Source organism: Peromyscus leucopus, chromosome 15, assembly GCF_004664715.2.
Source record: "Peromyscus leucopus breed LL Stock chromosome 15, UCI_PerLeu_2.1, whole genome shotgun sequence".
Taxonomy (NCBI): Eukaryota; Metazoa; Chordata; class Mammalia; order Rodentia; family Cricetidae; genus Peromyscus; species Peromyscus leucopus.
In genome coordinates, this window is record NC_051076.1 from 7,215,224 (window position 1) to 7,241,158 (window position 25,935).

The following is a 25,935-nucleotide window of genomic DNA, read 5'->3' on the forward strand; positions in this document are numbered from 1 at the left end:
AGACTACAGGAATGAACCAGGGCAGTGGTTCCCTTTGGGAGGGTCTCATTGGGAGGAGGGGCAGATGATGTCAGTAGGGCCATATGCAGGCTTCTAAACACTGGAGGTGGCAGTCTACTTCTTAGACAGGACGGCAATCTTCAGTGTATTTTATTATTTAAATCTACATATATTTGTTCTATGAAACATCAGTATGTGTGCTCTGTCTTACAATAAAATGGACATGTTTTTAAGCAGAAAAAAATGATGGCAATAAACATCATGCACTATCCAGTGATAATCAAAAGAACAGGTCTGAAGTTGCAAATATAAAACCACGAGTATGTTTTAAAACCATATGTATGAGGAGAAAAGCCAGAAAGATACGTCACAATACTGATAGTCTGAGATTATAGGTATGTTTTTTTTTTCTCTTGTCTTCCCCCCTAATTCTCATAATGGCAAAAATATTATTGTAAGAGAAGCTTGCTTTTGTTTTTAGGGACAGAACCTTGCTGTGGAGCCCGGGCTGATGTCCAAGGGCTGTACATCACAAGGTGGCCTCAAACTTTCTGCCTCTCTCTCTCAGTCCCACATGTGTTCCGATAACAAGCATGTACTGCCATGTCCAGCTATGAGCCTGTCAGTATAGTTTTTAAAACTGTTTTCAACTCACTTTCACATCTATTATTATGTCATCTGATTTTTATACCAATGCTTTAAGGGGCATTAATGTTAAATAACCGTTTGTGGATTGGCAAGCTGAGATAGTATGTTTATGACTTGCAAACTCACCCAGTTGCTGGAGGTCCACCTGTGGACATGTCTCAGACCTGTCTGTCCTGCTAACACTGGAGCTTCTACAACCTCATCTCAGGTTCCTAGGGCCCTAGGATCTGCTCTCATAAGAGGGAATAGCTGCTACCTAGATTTGGCCCTGTGCTCCAAAGTTCATGTCTATATGCAAGATGTCCTCAAAAGATGCAGTCCCTGCCTCGGCACTATGGTGAGCTCCCCTCTGGCTGGGTACCCACATGGGTTAAGATTTTAGAGACATTGACAGTGACTGGGGGGAGAGAGGACAGGCTGTGTCTGAGGACCAGATCTGACAGCACTTCTCAGCCATACTTTCTAGAGAAATACGACTGCAAAGTGGGTTAGTCGCGTCCCGTGCAACAGCTTTCTCCAGAGCCAGCTCTTCGCCTCGCACAGGTCTGCAAGGTGGCTTTGGGGAGGAGAGGCTCCATTCAGGACCCTCCTAGTCCAGTCCAGGGGCCTCCATAACAACAAGTGGAAGCCCTGAAAGAGGACCTACCTTTCTCAAGTTAAAAAAAGGCAGAACTAGAAGGGTATTGGAACCCCCAGCCCAGCCCAGGGTGCTTTGCCACCATCCTCCAGCACCAGTGTCTGACTAGTTGTGATGGATGGAGAACAAGGCTTTCTACTCCTTACAACTCCTGCTGCTTCTGAGGGGAAGGGGATCTCATCCCAGCCCCCCTCATGATTGTCGTGAGGTGTTATCAGATACCATCCTCAGCTTCTCACTAATGAAGGGGACAGAGGGTACCCCAGAAAGAAATCCACAATTAAAGACTCTGACTGTGTCCTCATTCTCAGTGGGTCTTTTTGTTTTCTTCAGTTAGGGGGAGATGTAAACCTGGAGATGAAATGAGTGGGACTACCGAGGGGACATGGCGGCTAAGCGCAGCATCCACACTCCAGTCAGGGCCTCCCACACTTCAGCTCCCACTGTGTGCGGCCTCTTTTCCTGAGGATGTACTTTAAGAGACTTAAATTAGTAGTTCCCACATTCAACTTGGCCAAGAGCATGGGCTGGGGAAAAAACCCTCCCCTCTCCCTTTCCAAGTGAAGAAGTGAGGTCGAGATCCGTGCACAGTCAGGCCAGGTGGTCAACTCAAGCTGCCCTGGATATGGTAACTCGTTTCTAGAGTTCTCTGAGCAAATACAGCTTCGGAGTCTGAAGAACATAGTTAAGGAGGCAGAGGAATGTGGAAAGGGATCGCCCACTGAACTGCAAAAACCTTTAAATATCTCTGAACTTTTCCTTTTTTGCTTTTGGCTCCTTGCAATGTTTTTGTGTTTAGTTTTGGTTGCCACGAGGGGACTGTTTTTAGCTGCCTGGCTCCTTCCCCTCCCCTTTTAATTTTCCCTCTTCCTTTGGTACATGCCCCAGCATGAAATCTCCAATTCTTATCTCACTCAGCAAAACAGACCGGAGCGGATCTGCATACGGGCTCCCCCGGCGGGCGGTTCTCTGGCGAAAACTTCCACAACATTCAAGTTTCCGCATAACCCTCTTTGACTGAGGATTAACCCTGAAATCACGCTAGCCAGGGCTTACAGCTCTGGCTGGAGAGGGATTCCTTTGCCTTGGTGTCTGCAAGCGATTTGGGTGCCGGAGCTTGTCATGCCCCTCTGCGTGGCGCGACCGTGCTTGTGGGGAGAGTGCGCGCGCGCTAGACACTAGTGACATCAAGTCAGGGTAAACTGAGGAGCGAGGGGACTCAGATGTTGACGAGTTCCTTTGGCCCAAATCTTGGAGGGGGGGGGCTCTTCCTTTCCGTTTTTCTCAGCCGCTTACGAGTCTCCTGGGAGCCCAGGGGACCCAGGCAGGCAGAAAGTGGCTTTTGTTTGCCTGGGATAGGAGTTTCATTCAAGTTGGGGAAGTGGGGGTGGCAGACTACTCCCTGGAGAGTCTTATCGCTTTTAGGGTTTCAGTAGGAGAGGGAGGCGGAGGATGGCAGACTCGGAGCTCTGTAAACAATTGAGAGCGTTTCCATCCAGGTGCGACTTGGAGATTGAAAGCTAATGGTTAGAACAGCAGAAAGACTGGGTGGGGGCACCACAAGGCGTCCTCCGCGTTCTGCGGACTTTGTCGGTCCACGAGACCCTTCCACTGTTCCGAGGGCGCTGGTCTTCCCCTTGAGGACAGGACCGACCTCCATCCACAGTCTGGCTCGGGTATTAATGGAACCGCAGTTTAATCCGTAGAACAGTTAAGGATTTCTGTAGGGGTTCACATCAGCTGGGGGGGCGGTGCTTCGTGTGTCCCCCCATCTCCTTGTCTCACGGTACAGTGGTGCTGTTTATTCGAGGGCAGTCTGTACAGAGCTGGGACGGATAAGTGGAGATCCCAAGTGACTTTCATTTCTAGGCACCTAGCATTCTTCGGGGTTGTGCCGACACGCCCGGGGTTTACCTGCCTGCAGGTCGGCTGAAGGGCGGGCCGTGGAGGTGTGGAGCAGGGTGTGGGCGTGGGAGACGGAGGGTGTGGCCCCGAGAGCCGTTACCAAGGCAAAAACCAAAGCAAAACACCCGCCCGGCGCTTCCCGCGCCACACTACTGCAATCGCGTCAGATCCTGGCAGGATCGACGAGGATCCCCGGGATGGAACCACCTCAGGCTTTCCCGGCTGGCGGGGGCGGAGAGAGTTCGGGGGGCCTCGCTGGAGGGCAGGGCAGGGGCCTGTGAAGGGCGAGGCTCTGGCTTGGGCTGGAGGAACCCGGGTGCAGAGAACTTGATTCTGTCCAAATTGTCTGTCTCAAGGGACATCAGTTCCTTAGGGTGTAACGCCGGTGTGTGTGTGTGTGTGTGTGTGTGTGTGTGTGTGTGTGTGTGTGTGTGTAAGAGAGAGACTGAGACTTTCCCTTACGACTGTAACAATCCAGGTGGCAGGTGCTATGGGGGCAGCGGCACCCGGACAATTCCGCTACTTTCCTAAACTACCACTCGGTGACCTTCTGATCGCCTTCCCCTCAAAGGCAGGTGTTAACAGGTGCCTCTGTCTTTGCATCTCCGCGTCCTGCCCCATGTGTGCCCGCAGGCTTCCCGGGCAGGTGTGCGAGTCCTGGGCCGCATTCGTGCGCTCCTCTAGCCCTTGGTGAGCTAGAGAGACCCTCCCGGGGTATTGCGCTCAGCCGAGTCCTTCGGAATTACTGGCTCAGAATCAGGAACCTGTTTTCAAGGTTCAGACCCAGTTCTGCCGAGGTCTCGGCTTGAAACTCGAGCCCTACGTCCCATTTTTCCCGCCACCAGATTTGAGGACAGAGGGCCCTACGTTCCGACTTGAACCGGGCGGCAGGGTCGCAGCACAGCTCTCTGTCCCTGCAGACAGAAACTAGAAACCCGGAGGTGGTCTTTTTCTGAACATTTCCTGACATCCAGGAGGACCCCTGCTCCCCACCTCTGCCAAGGCCGGGCGCGTGAAGATCAGAGCGTCCTCTTGCCCAGGCTCCCCAGCCGTCTTGCCCCAACCCTCCTTAGCCCTGCGCTGGGTGGCCTCTGATCGCCCCAGATCTTTCCTCCTCTTGCTTTCGCTGAGAATTCCCTGTTCATTTAAAATGTTTTGTGGTTGTTACTAAAAACCCCAAACCAAACTGACAGCGTCCTATCACTAGCAGCTCCGGTTCCTAGCGAGTCTGGAGGCCCCTGCGTGTGCGGGGGGCGCGGGCGTGGGAGCACGAGGCCCGCCCCACGTCTGCGTTAACCCACGGCTGCTAGCGGGGCCCGCGGCGGCGGAGGTCACACAGGCGGGTAACGGTGTGGATTCACCGGAGGGTAACTTTGGGCACCTACTTCACGCGGGAGATTGTCACCTCTCCCCCGTCCCTGCCCCCTCCTTGAGCAAAGCCGCTGGCCAGAGAAGGCGCTTTTTTCCTGAAGTTTTAGAAAAATGACGACGCATTTTTGAGAAAGGTCGTGCCCGCTTCCCAGCTTCACCTAGTCTGGGCCACCGCCAGGACCCGCCTCCCGAGCACCCCTCCCCCTTCCCCAACCTAGCAGAGGGAGAGATGCCAGGGCGGTGGAGTCATGCCGCTGGCTTGGGCACCATTGGCTCATGCCTGGAACACGCAGCGGCGAATACGCACAACTGGCGGTGCGCCCGGGCGACTCCGGGCCTGATATGGAGAGAGAGGGCGGGCGTGTGTGTGTGTCCCGGGCGTGCGAGGCGCGCAGGACGCTCGGTGACCGCCCCTTCTCGCACTTGCATCACCAACTCCGCGGTCTCCACCCACCCTTAGCCCCGCCCTCGGCCCTCCTCTGGCCAGTTTTCCCTGGAAGCTATTAATAGCATTACGTCAGCCTGGGATTGGTAACCTGGAGTTCAGCGAGCGCCTTGCCGTCGCGAGGGCTATAAAAGGGGTGATGCAACGCGCTCTCAGCCACAGTCTCACTCTGCGAGGCGCGCTGGGCACGGTGCTTCCCCGGCGGAGCCTCCCGGCCACTCCGCGCTCCCACCGAGTCCTTGCTGCTCGCCCGCCGGCGGGACACACCGCCCGCCTCTGGCCGCTCTCTGGACCCTGGCCGCCCGAGCGGAGACTGGAGGTGAGCATTAGAGCTACGCAGTGGAGAGCCGCCCTTCCCTTCTCCCCTCCCCTCTAGTGACCAGTCCCGGGACCCCTGAGCCACCCGGGACTGGAGCCCTAATCTCCCGCGCTACAGTCGCTCAGCTGAACTGCTCCTTGGCGCTGCCGCTCCGAGTTGAGATAAAGTTTCTAGTAAAGTGAAAGAACGAACTTTCTCTTTCGAGGCGTGAAAGATGCCCAGGGACGGAGGAGATCGCGCGCTCTCAGCCTGTAGCTAGGAGAGGTCGTCTGGGTGGGTGGTAGGTGCTGGTGCGCGGGGGTGACCCACACCCTCGAGATCGCGGTCCACTCGTCCCTCACTTGCTGTCCGGACGCCGGAGCCGGTCCCTCCTGACTCCGCAGAGAGGCGCGGTGGCCGCGGCTGGTGGAAGCGCTGCTCCCGGGACCGAGCGAAATGAATGGGGAAGGAACGCTCGGTCCGAGGTCCCGGCACAGCCGCTGGAGGTCGCCTTGCGCTCCCGGGAGCGGAGCTCTCGGCGGCGGGACCGCGTAGAGAGCTGCGAGCGAAAGTGAGTTGGGATTAGTTTGGAGGCGGCGAGCGCTGGTATCGCGCTGCCCCGGGGCGGAGTGCGGAGAGGTCTCGGCACCCGCTGAAGTCCGGCGGCTGGGCTTGGGGCGTCAGCTCCAGCCTCTCTCGCCGTTGCTGTGGCTCTGGCTTTCTTGTAACCGGTCCTTGGATTTCTTTGCTTTGTGTAGTCGAAGAGAACCTCGGGGACTGGATCGAAGGGGTGGAGGGACCGGGGTGTGGAACCACTTGCACAAGCGTGTGTGTGTGTGTGTGTGTGTGTGTTGGGGGTTGTTTGTTGTATATGTGTGTTGTGTTGGGAGTTGTTTCACTCTGTAATCCAGACTACCCTTAAACTCCTGGTGATCCCCCTGCCTCAGCCTCCCAAGTGCTGAGATTACCGTGTGCTGTGTGGTTCATATGGCCAGGTTTTGACTGAAGATTTTCAGTTTTTAGAGTGAAATAACGGAAATACAAGGAGCCAGGAAGGGATCTGGAGTGAGAGAGCGGCTTCCCACCCGGTGTACTAACCATTCTCTGAGGCAGGAAGAGAAGGGGCTTCCCTCGCCATCCCTGCCTCCTATCTTCCTTCCCTTGCTCGGTTCTCTGCTCCGACCCCACTCTCATTTTCAAATCCCACTTTTAAATTTTCCTCCTAGCCATTTTATTTTCCTTAAATTAATTATGTAGATCGCAGGCTTTCTCATAAATTAAAGGAATTGCCAAGCTCAATTATTTAAAATTTTTATTCTCCCTCTTCCTTGTTTGGCTTTCTTGAGACAGGGTCTCCCTATGTAACCCAGGCTCCCTTCAAACTCATAGCAATCCTCCAGCCTCAGTTCCTAAGTGCTGAGATTACAGGCATGTGTCATCAAGAGAGCACATGTTTCGCATGTAGCATTTGTTGTGGCATAATGTTACCACAGACAGGCTCTTGCCTGGGGGCGGAGGTTGCGGTTGTTTCTATCTGAGGTTTCAGAGGTTGCTGACCAGGTGGAGAAGAGCGCCCAGTGTCTGTGACCATCTAAATCCCTTCTCTGCACACCTGTTTCTTATGTGACCCCTTCCTGTCTGTCAAAGCCTCCTCTGTGAAGGTTCCAGGTGTGGGACTCTTAACCTGGCTGACGGCTCTGCCTATGGTTGCTGTCTTGAACTGATGGGTCGCAGAACGTGGTTTCAGCAGCTTGACTGGACTGGACCACCCTCCAGCTCTGTGAGTTTAGGCAAATCGCTTCCCTTCCTGGACCTCAGTTTACTAAATGAGGACAAAATGAGGATCTGATCTAGACAATTCTAAGGCTGGGTCCCTCTGACAGGCACCTTTAGCCAGAGCCTGTGTGATTGATTCCTTAAGGAACTGGCTCCAAGGTAATCCAGCCAGGGCAGGAGGGACATGGCCAGGACACCACAGAAACTTCAAGAGAGAAGTGATTTATTGTGAAAACTCGCAATCTCTGAAGAACACAACAGCAATGGAGATGTGCTGATGTCAGCAATAGCGGAGTGGAAATTACCTGGTGTCTCAGGAACTCAGGACCGTATACTGTTGTGACAGATTGACCTGAAATTCTCAGGGTTCCAGTCAGTTCCCCACGAATAGAACTACACTGAATAGACAACCAAATCAGCTTCTCTGTAGGGGAAGGTGGAGTCCGAATGTGTGTGGGGTGACGATCTCTTATGTTTTCAAGTATGCGTGTGTGTGTGTGTGTGTGTGTGTGTGTGTGTGTGTGTGTGTGTGTGATGTGTTTTTCTTCACAGCCCAGGGAGGGTATTGGCAACCTCATTCACAGTTTTCAGATAGGTTCTGAAGGTCAGAGAGCCTCCAGCTCCCGAGTGGGTGGGTGGTCAGCTAGTGGGTGGCAGCCAGAGACCTGGAGATAAGTCACTGACCCTGAAGCTCAGCCTTGGCACCCCAGGCCGCGAGCAGGAGACAGACAGGCTGTGGAGAGCCAGGGAAAGGCGGCTACCCACTCCCGACTAACAGGTTGGCTTGCAGATGGCTCAGTGGAAGGAAGTGGAAATCAAAAGTGAAATTTCAAAGCCATCGTAACTACTCGGAAATAAAAATCTAGGAGCTGAATTTCTAGTTAAATAAATGAGTGAAGTTTCACTTTCTTGAAAATGATGTGGCCAACGATATGACAGAGTTTCTGATTGGAAGTCATGAAGCAGAAACAGAACGCCAGTCCTGAAGCAAATCCAGAAGACAGTTTTATGGTCAGTGTAGAGAGTTCACTCAGCTCTCCCTCTTTGCTATGCTGGGTGTGGTAGAGGGCCCCTGAAAACAAGCCCAAGTTTTAGACTTTGTTTCCCTGGAGGACACAGCCTGACTCTAGGCTGACTCTCTGGAGGTGACTATCCAAGACAACCAGAAAGAACAGGAGCCCGAATCTTTACAGATGGAGCCACCTGATTACCAGAAAGGCTTTCTTGACAACTTTACTACGTGCTGTCTCCCCAAGTAAGCCCACCCCCAGTTTTTCACAAAAGCATTCCATACCACTGACATTCCTCGGTTTCTTCCTGTCTTTACTCTAAGGAGGATGGGGGAAAGTCCCAGACAGCAGACTCTAAGCCCCAGGCGCTCACTAGGAAACTTAGCTGGGTGTCTAAAGGGACGAACTCAACTTCTGTGGCTCAGACTCTAAGTGCAGATGAGCCATCCAGTCCTGCAAACGAAGGCCAGGCCAGTGGCAGCTCTGAATTCCATCCCTTAGCTGGTTGTTTTGTTTTGTTTTGAGTAAAACTGGAAAGCAGGGGAAGTGAGGGTGATTGGGAGGATGCTGAACCTCTGGCTTCAGAAGCCAGAGGATCAGAGTTGACAGGAGTCAGTGAAGGGACCTTCAGTCTCGGCGCCTGCTGTTTGGGAGAGAATTGTATGCATTTCTTGAGTTCTTCTGGCTAGTGGAGGGCAGCATTTGCTGGTCTGGAATTTCTGCCTCCACCTGTGGGCCTTAGATCTCCACCGACAGGGACCCTTCGGAGGAGCGTTTAACATCAGAAAAGTGACCCGACAGACCCACTGAGTCTCCACGGGAGAGCAGCCAGCCCTCTGCAGGAGATCCTCGGAGGACTGGTGTCGCTCCTGGTGCACGGATGTTTTCCAGGGCCCATGATTTTCTTAGTCCTCACACCACTCTTGGGAAATGGGGTACTTGTTAACAGCCTACCTTTGGGGAGGAAAAAGAAGCCACTGGGGGATTGTCACAACACGTAACTAAGTGGTCTCCAAATCTTATTTTTTTTTCTTCTAGTACTGGTTTGGGAACTTTATGGATAAAACAGCCCTTTTAAACTTACACCTGGATGCAGGCAGTAGCTGAGTGTGTACCCGATATAAAAAGACTAGCAATTCTTTGAACAGAGTTCAGGGGTTCCCTGGGAATTGTTGCTTAGTACCCCCGCCACGCTTTCTTTCTGGACTTCCTGTCTGCTTCCACTCACCCTCCAAACTTTTGCTCTGGGTTTTTGTTTGTTTGTTTGTTGTTTGTTGTTGAGGGAAGTAAGATATTCGGGTATGCAGCGTATAAATTCAGGCCATGAGTTCTGCAGCCAAGCAAAATGAACCCCGTGCCCGGTACTATCCCGTGTTAACGTAGCCTCAGTTAACTCACGTACATGGGACCGGGTTTAACAGCATCGGGCTCTCGCAAGGCTCAAAGGAGACAGGTAGATAGGTTTTCCTTTAACGTGGGAAGTTTGCCGGAAGACTTCCTGTCCTCTGGGACTTGACTGACCACTGTAGGCAAACGCAGTCCTTCTGTTTCTGCTCACCCACTGCTCCTGCTTCGGGAAGGGTGGGAGTCCCTGCTGGGAAAGCAGCCGACGTCAGGGTGTTTTTCCAGACTGCTTCTGCCCTTGATGTCCTTTGGTGACCCTGTGGCTTTGCAGGGTCACCTATAGAATGAGGAGGCCTGGTGACCCTGTGGCTTTGCAGGCCTGTAGAATGAGGAGGCCGTTTGGTAGGCCTACTTCATCCCTACTTTGTTTATTCAGTTGTCCACCTGGTCAGCAGGCATCGTGGGCCAGTGCTGGGCCCGGCTCGGGGACAGAGTTTCTGCAGTGGTTTGCTGGCTTGGGTTGAGTTCTGAGCCAGTTTCCAGATGAAGACTGAGTCCTACAGAGCTGAACGGCCTGCTCCTTTGTGACCAGGCCCATCCCAGGACCCCCTGTCCCAAGCCTCTCTCCTTGTACCTCAGAGGAAACGACACCCCATAAACCCAGCTCTTCCCCCTTTCCCTCTTGCTTGCCGGGAAGTCCTTTCTTTCCCACCTTCTCATTAAAAAGGGGCTCCTTGTTCCCAAAGGACCTGAGTTCCACCATTACCACCCCTGCCAAGGACTGGGTTGAAGAAACACACCCAGCTTCCTGCAGGAAAAACTTCCGCCACAGAGTCGTGGAATTCAAGGCCCCAACTTCCTGCTTCTCCTTCCACTCACTGGCAGATTTGTCTTGATTTCAGGTGTCTTTCCAGTTTCTTTTTTAAAAGGAGACTAAAAACAGGATTCCAAAAGGTGCTGGTGTTTGGTTTTTAATGTTTTTTTTTTTTTTTTCTCTTGGGGACTGAGGCCACATTTGTATACTCTGTATACCAGGCAAACAAATAGAAGAGGAGCTTGGAAAGTCAGCCCTCTCAAACCTTTAGTCATCTTTGAGCTGTGTGTTTTAAGAATTTGTTTTATTCACAATGAGGATAGCATGAAAAAAATTTTGGTGGTCTGTTGATGTTAATTAGCGTTGCTTTCGTGAGAATGGCTCTGGGGTTAGTTACTGGAGTATGGGCAACTTAACCTGTGACTACAGGACGCATTTAAGTGACCCTTTCACCAGCAGGGGTTCACTGCTAACAGCTCCTAGGTTAGGGTTGGGACCTCAAGCTGGGACCTAATCCATGCTGGAATGTTGATAGGCTCAATCTTACAGGGTCCTCTGCAGGTAACCACAGCCATGTCATGTCCAGAAAGCAGCAGTTCACAACGCTTTCCCCTTCTTCCTGTGTGTGTGTGGGGGGGGGGGGGGCACCTGTTTAGAACAGACCACTTGACAATCACCTCTTCTCCGTACTTTGCCCAGCCAGCGTTAAGTGCCACAGGACGAAGCTGGCCAGGGTTTGAGGACGGCACTGGTCAGGGGATGCACATAAATACTTAGGAGACAGTTTGACAACATGTTCACTTAGCCAAACAACAGTAATATGTTCTCCCTTATTCCTATAATTTCTCCAGCCATGGACAAGAGACGGGCATGAAATGAAACAAACCAGAAGCCCAGGGGCTGATGGGACTTTGAGGTGGGCTGCACTTTGGCCCGGTTGCATCCATGCCCCAGGACCCCTGAAGCAGTTTGGGCTTAATTTTTTCTTTCAGCAAAATGATGCTTCAACATCCAGGCCAGGTCTCTGCCTCAGAAGTCAGTGCGTCTGCCATCGTCCCCTGCCTCTCACCTCCTGGATCCCTGGTATTTGAGGATTTTGCTAACCTGACACCCTTTGTCAAGGAAGAGCTGAGGTTCGCCATCCAGAATAAGCACCTGTACCACCGGATGTCCTCTGCGCTGGAGTCCGTTACGTCAACAACAGACCCCTGGAGACGTCAGTCACGAAATCGGAGGTGGGTTCCGCCAACACACATCCATTCTCAAAGTTCGTGTTTATCACACACACTCCATGTGCCAGCGCATGCAGGAGGCTAGAGCCGGGAAAAGAATCAACAAAAGCACTGCCCTTGGGGAGTTCAATTCTGTTGTGTAAGGATAGTGGACAGAGCCTAGAACACACGAATGAACAGGTGCTTGAAGATGTGGGTTTAGTGTGGAGTCTTTTCCAAGAAGTGGAGTCTGATGGTGTTTTCATCACCGCGGGACAAGGACCAGGAGGTTAGCCCTCCTCTCGCTGGCAACAATGCCCACAGACTTGGGAGACCATGTGTTTTGCTCTGGGCTCACACCCACTCATGCACATGCACTGTTCCGTGTTGAGCAATCTTCCCATAAGACACCTGGAATAATAGACTTGGTTACTGAGCGTGGTTGCTGTGACTTTGCTGCTTCAAGAGCATCAGAGATGAACTCTGCACCTCTGTTAGCCTTTCTGGTTGGGAATAGTTCAGGCTTACTTATGTGTGTGACTGCAGCCCTGGGGCTCGGGGTGAAGCTGGTGCGAAAGCTGTGCCTCTAAAAGGAGCTGAGGACTGGGGTCCCAGCTCAGCTGTGAGTGTAAGGTTTGGGGTTTGATCTCTAGCATCCAGGATAAATCATGACTGTTTGATTCTCCTGCCGAGGACTGACATTTGTGGAAGGTCTGAGGGAACCTGGCTCACAGCATCCAATGAATGGGAACAGGCATTATTTATGATGCTGTTGCCATGGATGCCGTTGGGGGTATTAGCTGTGCTCCCAGCTAACTCTGAGTAGGTCAGAGAGGGTACCACAAAACAGTTGCAGGTATCAAGTCCAGTACTGGAGAGTGTCTGGGACATTCTGGAGATTTTTTTTTTTCCCCAAATGATATAGTTTGAAATAACAAGATACAGTAGTAGGAAAAGGGGGGTAGGGAGGCTAGATAGACATGTAGATGGACAGGGCAGGACAGTTGGAGAGTCTCTGGAGAAGACTAATGAATGTATGTGCACTGTGTGCATGCTTGGTACCCACAGAGGCCAGAAGAGGGTTTTGGGTCCCTGGAACCAGAGTTAACAGTTGTGAGCCACCATGTGGGTGCTGGGAAACAAACCCAAATTCCCCACAAGAGCAGCAAGCGCTCTTAACCACTGAGCCATCTCTCTGTGCACCCACCATGCGTGTGTGTGTGTGTGTGTGTGTGTGTGTGGTGTTTTGTATTTGCTGGGTCTGTGGCCCTGAGACATGAGTGTGTGTGTGTGTGTGTGTGTGTGTGTGTGTGTGTTTTGTATTTGCTGGTCTGTGGCCCTGAGACATGAAAGACAGAGACTCCTCTTCCTTTATTCTCTCTGGAGCTTTGCTTCTCTAGATTGCGAGACCTCCATCTCAATCCACGGTCAGTGTCTTCTGGTCAAAAGGATAGGAAAGGTCAGGAGTGGGTCAGTCATGGCCCCTAAAGCTGACAGCGTCTGACATCGGCCAGCCCACCATGGACTTTGGCCTTAAGCAGAGCTCAGTGGCCAGATGTGGCCATTGCTCATCAGTCCATAGACTGAGTCGGGTCTGGGTGGACATCCACGGAGGTCCGCACTCCCCAAAGCTGGACAGGGATCTGTTCTCTGAAAGCCCCAGTATTGACCAGAATGAGGCTCAGGACATCAGTGTGATTGTTGGCTGAATCGACAGGTGGTTCAGTGCACTACCCCCAGTAGCATCCAGCTGTGGGTTAATACCATTTTAGTGCCATTGATGATCTCAAGTCCCTCTGCTCCAGGAGCTCACAGACTTCATGGAAGGGTGTGCCCTCGTGCTCCGGGTAAAGACAGATGTTAGTTATCTTCCTGTCACTGTGACTGAATGGTGACATTTGGGGAAGTGTCCCTCACAGTTCAGGGGACAGATACAGTCCATCACATGGGTAAGACATGGTGGCTGGGCAAGTGGAGAGCTTGTGCACAGTGGTGAGAGCTTGTGTACAGTGGTGAGAGCTTGTGCACAGTGGTGAGAACTTGTGTACACAGTGGTGAGAGCTTGTGCACAGTGGTGAGAGCTTGTGCACAGTGGTGGGAGCTTGTGCACAGTGGTGGGAGCTTGTGCACAGTGGTGAGCTTGTGCACAGTGGTGGGAGCTTGTGCACAGTGGTGAGCCTGTGCACAGTGGTGGAGCTTGTGCACAGTGGTGGGAGCTTGTACACAGTGGAGAGCTTGTGCACAGTGGAGAGCTTGGCACAGTGGTGAGCTTGTGCACAGTGGTGGGAGCTTGTACACAGTGGTGGAGCTTGTGCACAGTGGAGAGCTTGTGCACAGTGGAGAGCTTGGGCACAGTGGTGAGCTCGTGCACAGTGGTGAGAGCTTGTGCACAGTGGAGAGCTTGTGCACAGTGGTGAGCTTGTACACATCTTTGTGGCTCAAAAAGCAAAGCTCAGAAGTGATTAAGACTACAACCCTCCCCTCCTTGTGCCATGACGCCGCCTCCGCCGGCCACGTCTCCCACCTCCGCCGGCCATGTCTCCCACCTCCGCCGGCCATGTCTCCCACCCCAAAAGTTTCATAACTTCCAAGTCAGCACTACTAACAGGAGAGTGTGGCCGGGGAGTGATCGGAGGTAATTCCTGGCTTCAGAGGAAAGGACACACTTACAATTAGTATCAATAGTTACCAATTTAAAATTGAAATTCTTTCAAAATCCAAATGCATTTTTAAAGTAGATTATACTTTAATTTACTAATTCAAATGTAATTCTATTAATGAATAGAATTTTGATTTTAGATTTTGTTATTTATTTTCAAGTGTATGCATGCACATGTATGTAGGGAGTTCACACAAAAAATCTAGACCATGAGGCTGGAGAAGTGGATCAGTGGTTAAGAGCACTTGCTGCTCTTCCAGAGGACCGGAGTTCACATTGGGTGGCTCACAGGAGCCTGTGACTCCAGCTCCGGGGGATCCAGCGCTCTCTTCTGCCTCTGAAGGCACCATGAATGCATGTGGTAGACATACACACAGACAAACATAGATTTACAAACATACGCAATTGTGATTAAAAACAAACAAGATCCCCAAACCAAAATACCCTCAGCCTTGGCATTTTGGTCCCTGGTGGCTTACTGTGTGCCTGTGGGGTTTTATAGGCGGCCCCTGAAGAAGACGAGAGGAAAAGGAGGCGGCGGGAAAGAACAAGATTGCAGCCGCCAAGTGTCGAAACAAGAAGAAAGAGAAGACCGAGTGCCTGCAGAAAGTGAGTGCTGGCCAGGCGGCCCCGTGCACGGTGCCTCAACCTGCCCTCATCGGCCTTGTGCCGTTGCAGAGGGGTTGTGGGTGGTGCAGAAATGCCAGCTGTGGCAGAGGAAGGAGCAATGCTGTGAGCATGATGAGGGGACTCTGGGTACACAGAGTGAAGATCTGTGGGTTGAAAAACTTCAGGATCCGGGGCTAGCAAGCTGCCTTCAAGGAGCTTGCCGTGCAAGCCCAGCAACCTGGGTTTCGATACCCAGAAGCCACCGTTGGAAGGAGAGGACTGACGACCTCCACATGCACGCTGTGGCACACATACCCCCAGCAGTGTCCTGACTTTCAGGTTCACGAGCTTCGTTCACCAGTTTCACCAAATAGAACAAAACAATGAAACTCTGCGACTGCCATGACTCTCAAGCCAAGCTTTTCTTACTCTCCAGCTTGCTCCGGTAACCTGGAAGCAGTACTTATACTGTGTTCCTGCCTGGGTCTCCATCTTTGCTTCCCTTCTCCCTGCTTTGAGTCCCCTGGCAGGCTGTCACCCACAAAGAACATGAGGGGTTCACAGCATGGGTTCACAGGCAAGGCAGGCCCCCGTCTCCACAGGGCCCATGTCTGCTCCCCGGGGTGTATGCAGGCCAGCTTCTGGCAGAGACTCGAGCTAGCCTCTGGTCCTAGGATCTCTGCTTGTTGCTTTAGGGTCAGTGAAAACCTGGGAAGCTTGTGTTTCTGAGTACACTTCTGTGGATATGAGAGTCTTGGTGGGATCAGAAATTCAAAGGAAACACTACACCACCAGTGTGGATTTCTCCCCAGCTCCCCAGACCTGTGGGGACCAGGTGCCCTTGAGAGCCGACTGGAGCCACCCTCTCTGAGCCCTCAGTACTAAGGCAGTTTCAGCAAGCATGGCAGTCTGGTTCAGCGGTATCTCCAAGTCTCCGCTCACATGACCACCAATTCCAGAGGCCTCTCCAGGGCCGGTGCCACCCCTCACTAGTTGTGACCTCCCATCTTTGGGGTAGGATGGTTCCCCCAGCAGGCCTCTCCAGCTTGATGAGCCCCATCCGTGGTTTCCAGGTGGTTCCTCCTACCTCCCCGATCTTTGGCTCCCTCCAATAATGCCTCTGTCCATTGTCCCTCAGGAGTCAGAGAAGCTGGAAAGTGTGAATGCCGAGCTGAAGGCCCAAATTGAGGAGTTGAAAAATGAGAAACAGCACTTGATATACATGCTCAACCTGCACCGGCCCACGTGTATCGTCCGGGCTCAGAATGGGCGGACTCCGGAAGATGAGAGGAACCTCTTTATCCAGCAGATAAAAGAAGGAACATTGCAGAGCTAAGCAGCGTGGCGGGGGGACAACTGGGGAGTCCTTATTGAATCCTCCTTTTCCACCCTGAACCCTGAAGCCATTGGAACGCTGGCTTCCTGTGCACTTCGAGAATCTCAGCAGCCCAGAGCCGTGGGGGCAGGAAGGTCAGTGGTACCTACTGCGTTGTCCCATTCTGCCCCGGAGTGAACTGCGGCACAGAGCAAGAGCATCCCTTGTCTCACTAACTCCAGGATTTAGGCTTACCATCCTGGCCATTCTCAGATGATCTAACTGGCCCCTGGCTGGGTCCCAAGCAAAGCAGGATGCCCACTAATGGGATTCATGCAGAAGTGTCTGCCTCAGTAGGTGGGGTGGGACCACGTCCCCCACTGCAGCTGACACCATCTTTCCTAGGGAATATGGAGCGGGAATGCTCATTATCGAGGTTGTCCAATGGCCAGGGTGTGCTTCTAGAAAATACGCTGCTACGCCCCAGAATGACTGCGCTCGCTTCAGAGCCAGGCGTTGTGCTGGCTGGGTTTTGTCTTGCACAACACCGTCAGGACTTTCCTGGGAGTTTCATCAGAACTGATTTCTGAGAGTTTGGGAGTCTGCCATCATGGACAGTATCCCTCAAAAGCATTCAGGTGGCCACGTAAGCCTCCTGGCCCAGAGGGGTGAAAGTGGCCTGATGGCCAGCTGTGCCACTTTGTGTTGACAGAGGACGCCTCCTCTCCCTGTACCCACTGCTGAGGAAGAACCTGGGCACGACAGCAGGTCCTTGGCTGCAAACTGTTACAATGTCACAGAAAGAAGGCACAAAGAAAGTCCAACTTCCAAAGGGTAGGACTCTTCCTTCCCACTCAGTGACGGGGCAGGAGTGAGTTCTAGACTAGATGAGGCAGAGATACTCCATTTCCTCTCCTCACGGCCAGAAACCACAGCCCGTGGAGAAGCGTGTTTGAAGCCAAGTGCAGGACCAGGCTTCTTTCTGCACTGTAGGATGATAATGGCATTGTTTTTGTTTTGAGATATGGCCCAGAGCATTTCAGCTGGGAGGCCCCTCCCTCTGGCTACCAGAACTCTGGCTACTGTTAAAATTCTGGCGTTTCTGTGAAATCCTCAGAGTATTTAATCTTACTCAATTGTATCATTACAATTTTCTGTGAGAGAAAGTATTATTTATCCCAGTATTCCTAGCCTGTCAACATAATAAATATCAGAATAAGACATGGTAAACCTAAGTGTTGTGCTGGTTTCTACTAAGTCTTTTGAAAATAGTCACTCTGCCTCTCTGTTATGGGGTGATTAGCACTGAGTATTTGGGGACGGCTTCCTTGTTCATGGGGAGAACACTAGGTAGGGCAGTGGGTTTTTGTTTTGTTTGTTTGTTTTTTAATGTGTATGGGTGTTTTGCCTGCACGTGTGTCTGTGTACCACATGCATACAGTGCCTGAGGGACCGGAAGAAGGCGTTGGATTCCCCTGGAACTGGAAGTTGCAGAGGGTCCTGAGCCACCTGTGGTGCTGGAAATGGAACCAGGTTCCTTTCCGCGAGCACACCAACCTCCCTGCAGTAGAAAATTCTATCGTTTTACCTTAGTAGAGTGAATTGGGACTATATAGGCATATGGCCATATCAAAATACAGGGAAACAGGTCTGATACCTTATAGGGTACACTAGTCAGAAAAAAAAGGTGCAACTCTCTCATCTGGACCCCCAAAGGAAGATATATAACACTCTGATGCCAATGGCCTGCTCAACCTGTCATATGGCAACACTGTGTGTGCATATATTATTTTAAATACATATGATACAAACAAATAAACATTAAATACTTCACAATAAGTAACACAATTCAATCACAAAAGACCATATATATGACTCCACTCATATGAAGCACTCAGAACAGATCTAGGGAGACAGAATCAGCACAATGTTTTGTGAAACTGCATACACTGACACTTAATGAATGTATATTTACAATTACATCTTCTTGATGGATGGTTCCCTTCATCATTATATAAAGATTTCTTTGTCTCTTTTGAATGATTTTTGTATAAAGTATATCTCGACAGAGATCAATGATTATTTCTTCTTTCAGATGCAATTTGTTTGTAATTTCATTTTCCAACCTTTAGTTTCAACTTGTGTGATATCTTGGCTGATGAGATGGGTTTCTTACAGAAAAACCAGGCATTTTAATCCATTCAGCCACTCCACATCGTTGAATTGGTAATTGAGACTAGGACACTTGGGTATTATTGGAAATGATAATTCTTGTATTTTGCTATTTTTTGTCTGGTTGTTTTTAAACAATCGGTTCTTTGTTTTCTTCCTTATTCATCTCGGGCTTTGATGAATTACTGAATTCTGGTCAGTTCTTTCTTTTCTATGCTTATGCTTACCTGGCTTTCATGATTGTGTTCTTTTGTTCTTTTCTATTATTCACTTACTGGCTTGATAAGATTTAATTATTATAATTCTAAATGCATATCTTTGTAAATGCAATGAGGGTATTTAAATAGCTTTCAACTTTCAAAATTTTAATAAGAATATTATTTGCATCAAGAAAAGATTTGATTATTTTCTATTCTCATTGGTACATCTGTTCTAGTAGTAGATTATAATTTTGTGTTTTGTGGTGGTAGTGTCTTTTGCTTCTAGATACAGGATTCCCGTAACATCTTTTCTAATGCCGATCTCATTGTGAAAACTTCCTTTTTACTCACATTTCCATTTGTTTCTCCTTCATTCTTGAAGGATAGCTGTACTGGCTACAGTATTGGTTGCCAGTCTTTTCCTTATAGACCTTGTAAAACCATTCTAGTTTCTCCTGTTTGTAACGTTTCTGGTGAACATTCTGAATCTATGTGATTTTTCTCTTGAAGGTTATACAATTCTTCTTCATCTTATACTTTTTTAGAATTCAAATTTCACTAGTTTAATGGCTAGAGATGATGCTCAGTGGTTAAGAGCACTTGTTGCTTCTTTCAGAAGATTCAGTTTGGTTCCTAATGTCCACAGCAGGTGTCTCATCAGCCTGCAATTCCAGCTTCGGGATCTGATAACCTTTTCTGGTCTCAGTGCAGCCATTATGGAAGCCATATGAACCAATTATACCACACCTGAACACACACCTAAAGGACTACAAGTCAGCATTCTACAGAGGTACATGCATACCCGCACTTACTCCTGCATAATTCATAGCAACTAAGAAATGACCAGTCTATAGTCCCATCAACAGATGAATGGATAATAAAAATGTGAAATGCATACAAACTGGAATTTTATTCTGCAATAAAGAAAAATGAAATAATGACATATCCAAGTGTAACACGAATCTTAAAGGGTCTTATTAATAAAAACAAACCCGGAGCCAGGTATTGGGTGAATGCTGAAAGGTCAGAGAAGCAGAACAAGCCACAGCTAACATCACCTCACCAATTTCTCAGCTGATCCTGTTTCCTCAGACTGGAAGCCTCTGAGTCCTCAAAAGCCTAAAAGTTTTAAAGCTTTTAGTTCCTGGTCCTCATACCTTAATATACCTTTCTGTTTCCTGCCATAACTTCCTGGGATTAAAGGCATGTTTCTTTCCCAAGCAAAACATAAAAATCTCAAGTGCTGGAATTAAAGGCGTGCATCACCATGCCTGGTTGTTTTCAGTGTGGCTTTGAATTCACAGAGATCCGGATGGATCTCTGCCTCCAGAATGCTAGGATTAAAGGTGTGTGTGCCACCATTTTCTGACCTCTATGTCTATCTAGTGGCTGTTCTGTTCTCTGACCCCAGATACGTTATTAGCATGCACAATATATTGGAGGACAATATCACCACATCCAAGAGATAAATAAAGCTAGAGATCACTATTTAAAAAAATAAGCCATATTGACCTGCTGGAAAGTGTGAAGGGACTAGTTCTTTGGAATGATAACTGCAGGATCTCCATGACTCCACAAAGGATATCCAAGAGTTTTGATGATGGTGTACTAAAAACCAGAGGCCTTGAACCAGACCCATGACTCATTGCAATGAGCATTTGGGGGGGCGACTGAACAAAAGGGTATATGTACTGCATGACACACCACGGCTCCCAATGCCACTAGGATGAATGAAGAGGTATTGAAAAGATGGAGGAGTGAGGTGGGTTTTTTGTTTGCTTCTTTTGTTTTGTTAATTAATCTTAAGGAGCATACTGCAGAGGTGAGGAGGGACTGGGAGGTGAGTGGGATTGGGGTACATGATATGAAATTTCTAAAGAATCAATACAGAATTATGTTTAATAAATAAATTTCCTGTAAAAATACCATATTAAAAAGTCAAATGACAAGTTTTCTCTCAGAGTCTAGGTTTAGACATATATGTTTTTGCATACATACATACATATGGAAGGGAAATTCATGGTAGTAGAAAGAGGACCATGAGATTAGAGGAAAAAGAATCATTTAGAGAGGAATAAACATGACATAAAAGCAGAAAGAAGGATCTTGTGTGGAAAGAAGGGGATCAGCAATAGAGGAACAGAGGTGGAGGGCAAGGGAGTGTGTTGGATAAAGAGGAGCAAAGTATAGTAACATGTGTATGGAAAATTCTCTACTGAAAAAAAAATATGGCTCAGTGCTCAAGACCTCTGGGTGCTCTTCCAGAAGCCCTACATTCAATTCCCAAGACCTACACGGTGTCTCACAACCATCTGTAACTCTAGTTCCAAGTGATTTGACATATTCTCCTGGCCTCTGTGTGTACCAGGCACTGACATGGTACACAGACATGTATGCAGGCAAAGTGCACACACACACACACACACACACACACACACACACACACACACACACACGCATGCATGCACACACATGCATATGCGCCCTATAAAATAAATAATAATAATTTTCAAATTCTTCTAATGCTTCTGTGTCAATTTACACATTGTAGTTTTTACTATATATATTTTTATTATACCCCTAATGATAAAATCCTGAAAGGGAGTGTCATGAAATATATTTATTGACTCGATGAGTGAATGCACAAATTCATAGATGTTATGTTATTTAGTAAAGACTTTATAAAATATATGACATTTAATTGGATATCATCTATCTATACTTCAAGATTTACCTTCGTATGGAAACTGAAAATGCAGCCTGACATTTTGATTGGCTAGAAGAGATTCTTCTAAGTTACTTTCTGCTCTAGTATCTTGATGGAATAGGGCATGATTCACCCTGGTCATAAATTCCAGAGATTTTCCTCAAAGGACTTTGGCCCTTAGGACTCATTGTCCAGCAGAGTGATCCATTATTGCATAGCCAGAATTCAACTTCATTTTCCTCACAAATAAACTATTGGTGACCTTTGATCTTTTCCTGTGGTAGCTTTAACCTGGGTGGCAGCAACCTTAACTGGCCTTCACTGCCCTTACCCCACTACTGGCCCTTCTCTCGTTCTCAGTACTTTGAACACAGAGTCTTTGAAAAGTGTTTCCAATTCATATACAGGTTTTCCTGGACTTAAGGAAACTTAAGGAATATCATGCACATGTTTTACACTTCCTTGTTTTATGATAAAGATACAATTATTATTTAGAGTTAAATGTCTACCAAGTACATATTTAGTGATCATGATATATCTTTGTGTTCCCTTCAAAGCCCACATGAAATCACGTGAGACTATGATACTAGTTATCACCAATAATAAACAGTAAATCTGAATTAACCTCCAAGCCAAAGTACTTGAGAATCACTGTCTGGTTCTATCAAATTACTTCAGCTGTCACTAGAGAGTGCTTTCATAGCATCCTACAGCCTCTGTCAGCCTAGGTCTTTGAATGATTATGTGGCAGAAAATCTTGGGGGGGGTAATACTACACGCAGATTTTCTCTTTTTATTTTGAACCATTGAGATGTTAAAGGTTAATTTTGCAATGAAACATATCCTAGCTTAGTCCTTCATATAATATCATTTGTATATTCCCCACAGAGGGTATCTAGCTATACATTAGGAACAGAGGTGTTCTGGAAATACTCAGAGATAAATTGATGTTGAAATTTGCCATGGGTTACTTTCAAGAGGATTCTAAATTGCAAAGTTGCTTGAGTCCAATATTGTCAGAACAATGATGAATACAAAAAGTTAAATATTTAAGCCACTAACCACTGATCCAGACATATTTTCACTATAACCTGCCCCCTCACACACACACACAAAGACAATGTGACTATTTTCCAGAATGGATAGTAGAAAACATGGTATTTCTGATTAGTGTGTATGTTGCTATTGTGGTAGGAACTCCAAATTTCACAAACACAGAAAGCTATAAGAAATAGATCTGTCAAGTGTTAAATAAGGTTTAGAAAAACAAATGCCTGAGTAGAGTTCCCTTGGAAAAGTTTAAGTAATTAAAATGTTTGGCACTCTTCCAGTTTCCTTTTCCATTCGTTCATTAACTTGACAAATATTTACTGCCTGCCTGTTACATGCCAGCACCCATTCTAGGTATTGACAATGAAGAGACAAGGGTGACATAAGTTTTGCAGTCAAGGAACTGCAGTTCAGTTGCAAATATAAATAAACAGATAACTATGAAACAGTGTAAGTCTTAAAATATGCTGATTACATAGAATGTTAGGCTCCCAAGGGTACACAACCTCAGCAGAACTTGTATCAACACCCGCATCTACCGGATCTACCATTAAGCAGTACTTCATGTAATTATCTACCTTGGAAATCTTCTAAATATCTTCATCTTGATTTTCATACAAGAATATGCTTCCTCCTTGTTACCTAGCTTCTCTGGAGCTGTGGATTGGGGTCTGGTTATCCTTTGCTTTATGTCTAGTAAGTACATACCATGTTTGTCTTTCTGAGTCTGGGTAACTCATTCAGGATAATATTTTTCTAGTTCCATCTATTTGCCTGCAAATTTCATGATGTCATTGTTTTTCACAACTGAGCAGTACTCCATTGTAAATGTACCACATTTTCTTAATCCATACTTTGGTCGAGGGGCATCTAGGTTGTTTCCAGGTTCTGGCTATTACAAATAATGCTGCTATGAACACAGTTGAGCAAGGGTCCTTGTGGTATGATTGAGCATCCTTTGGGTATATATCCAAGAATGAAAGTGCTGGGTCTTAAGGTAGATTGATTTCCAATTTCTGAGAACTGCCATACTAATTTCTAAAGTTGCTGTACAAGTTTGCACTCCCACCAGCAGTTGAGGAGTGTTCTCCTTGTTCCACTTCTTCTCTAGCTGGAGCTGTCACTTGTGTTTTTGATCTTAGCCATTCTGACAGGTGTAAGATAATATCTCAGAGTCAGTTTGATTTGCATTTCCTACATGGATCACCCTGGGAAAGGAAGTAGATGAGATCTTCTGGATAAACAGGGGGTTGGGGAAAGTGGTAAAGGTGAGAGGATGGGGGATGAGAACATGAGGAATGGATGGTCAGTTGGAGAAGGATGGAGGGTGGGAGCAATGAAGAGATATCTCAATAGAGGGAGCCATTAATGGGGTTAGGGAGAAACCTGCTGCTAGGGAAATTCCCAGGAACCCACAAGGAGGACCCCAGGTAAGACCCCTAGCAATAGTAGAGGGGGTGCCTGAATTGGCCTTCCTTGTAATCAGATTGGTGAATACTGTCATCATAGAGCCTTCATCAGTAACTGATGGAAGCAGATGCAGAGACTCACATGCAAGCACCAGGCCAAGCTACAGGAGTCCAGTCAAAGAGGGAAGAGGGATTGTCAGAGCAAGGGGGTTCAAGATCATGATGGGGAAACCCACTGAAACAGATGACCCAAAATTGTGGGAGCACATGGATACTAGACCGAAAGCTGGGGCCACATCACACCTAACTAGGACCTCTGCATGTGGGCAACAGTTTTATAGCCTGGTATGTTTGTGGGACCCCTGGCAGTGGACCAGGATCTATCCCTGGTGTATGAGCTGGCTTTTTGAAGCCCATTTCATATGGTGTGATGCCTTGCTCAGCCTTAATGTGGGGGTTGAGGGTGGGTTGGTGCCAGACCTTGTTGACTCCCCATGGGAGTCAAATCCTAATGGTTGAATTCTAGGTAATAATGCAAAGTAAGAAATTTCAAGGAATTATACTTTGGTGAATGGAGAATGGTATGGTAATGAAGGGAGTAGAAAAAGGTAACTTCCCAAAGGTCAGTTAAGTAGCCACCTGATTTTCATATGGCCAATGGGAATTTCTGCAGGAAATTGGTAACTTGGTATTTATGACAAGGACTATTTCAAGGGACAATGAGGATGATAAATATTGACTATAACTTCTAGCCAGTCTTGCATTGACAGGCAGGAAGCTGTCTAATAGACTTCTATGATTCCAGGATGTAAAGAACATCTCAACACCTCCCCCTTTCATTAAAGTGAATTGCTCAATATCATAATAATTTGGTGCCAGTCATTTGCTCAAAGTGGTAGCAAATATGTAAATGTTATGTGAGTTAAACTGTAAAATTTGCGCAAATTAGGGATAGAAAACAATGACTAGAACAAATTGCAGATTACTTTTTAGAGGCTTTAAAAAACAAAAAGAAAAAAATAGCCGTTGCCTACAAAACAGGAGTCTATTTCCTTAACTGCAATTCAAAGCTCTGTAGTCTGAATCTTGTGTACCTATTCATTTCCTGCCACTGGCCCTTGCAGAAAGCTCATTGTTTGCCTCGGTTACTTTCAACTGTTTATCTGCTAAACGTATTTTCTTTATTGTACCTGGGACTCAATTTTTAAAATTCTAAAGTTACAGAATGTTTACCTTAGTGAAAGATTATTCTGTCATGAGGTATGAGCGATTAGATTTCCAGCTTTCCATTAACTTAATGAAGGCGCTTAGTTCAACGTTCTCTCTTCTTCAAGATCACTTTCTGTGTGTCTATAAAATTAAGGCAATGATCCAACTAATCTCCCAGGTTCTAACTGTCCAAATGCGTACTAATTCTATTATTCTTGACTCCCTTTGTTTCCAATCATCCCACTGAATCTGTATTCTTACCACCTGTTTCCCTTGGTGCATTTGAGAACTTTTGTACAAGCAATTGGAGAAGCCCCAGTGTATTTCCCTGGATAGAGGCCTAATTGTTTCCAATAAAACAATATTTCCTCACTTCATTCTCTGACAACAGCTCTTAGTAGGTTGCCAACCTTGGGTCAGGATTCTATGAAACCATCAAATTACTTAGTAAACAATTCAAGCTACTATGAACAGAAAAACAGAAGAAATAGTGAACACAAATTAAGATTTCCAATGCAATTTTTAACCTATTTACAGATATTATTTTATTTTATAGTATCTGTTAATAAGCACTGCTTTTTTTCTTGTACCCTTGGAAAAGAACTTTGTGGTAAAACTACTCTAGAAACACACCAACTAATAATGAAGTTCAAATCCCAAACCAAAATTAAATTTAGCGTCACAAAATTGATTTCATTCTGAATCAGTGGTTGTTGAATTAACAGAGGTTCTACAGATTCACGTTTTCAGTCTATATTAGTCCTTGTTTATCCAGCAGAGACTATCACATATAGCAGGGACTCAGTAAATATTTGTTGATTTACTGGAAGGGATATAGCTAGCTATATTCAACAATTATTTATTCATTGGAGCGTTGCTGAGGAGTACAGTAGAGAAAGTTTTACCTCATCCTACTTAAGGCCTTTTTGGTTTCTAAATGACAGAATTATGGAAACTTGGCTATTTGATCTTACCATCTCCTTTAACCTCTACATCCGAGACAGGCTTTTGGGGTCTCATTATTCCCAAAGAAATAACTATTATCAGGTTTCAGAAAGTTGATTTTCTTTTTGTCACAGCAAACTGTTGCCAAATCACAGTGCTTTGTTTTCTTTCTGGTATCTTGAGGGTAACCAACAGCTATCT

At 47.6% G+C, this 25,935-nt stretch overlaps 1 pseudogene; it reads left to right on the forward strand.

The window, feature by feature from the left end:
• Window positions 1-13,951: 13,951 nt before the first annotated feature.
• On the forward strand, window positions 13,952-16,287 carry LOC114687191 (annotated as a pseudogene).
• The last annotated feature ends 9,648 nt before the right edge of the window (window positions 16,288-25,935 follow it).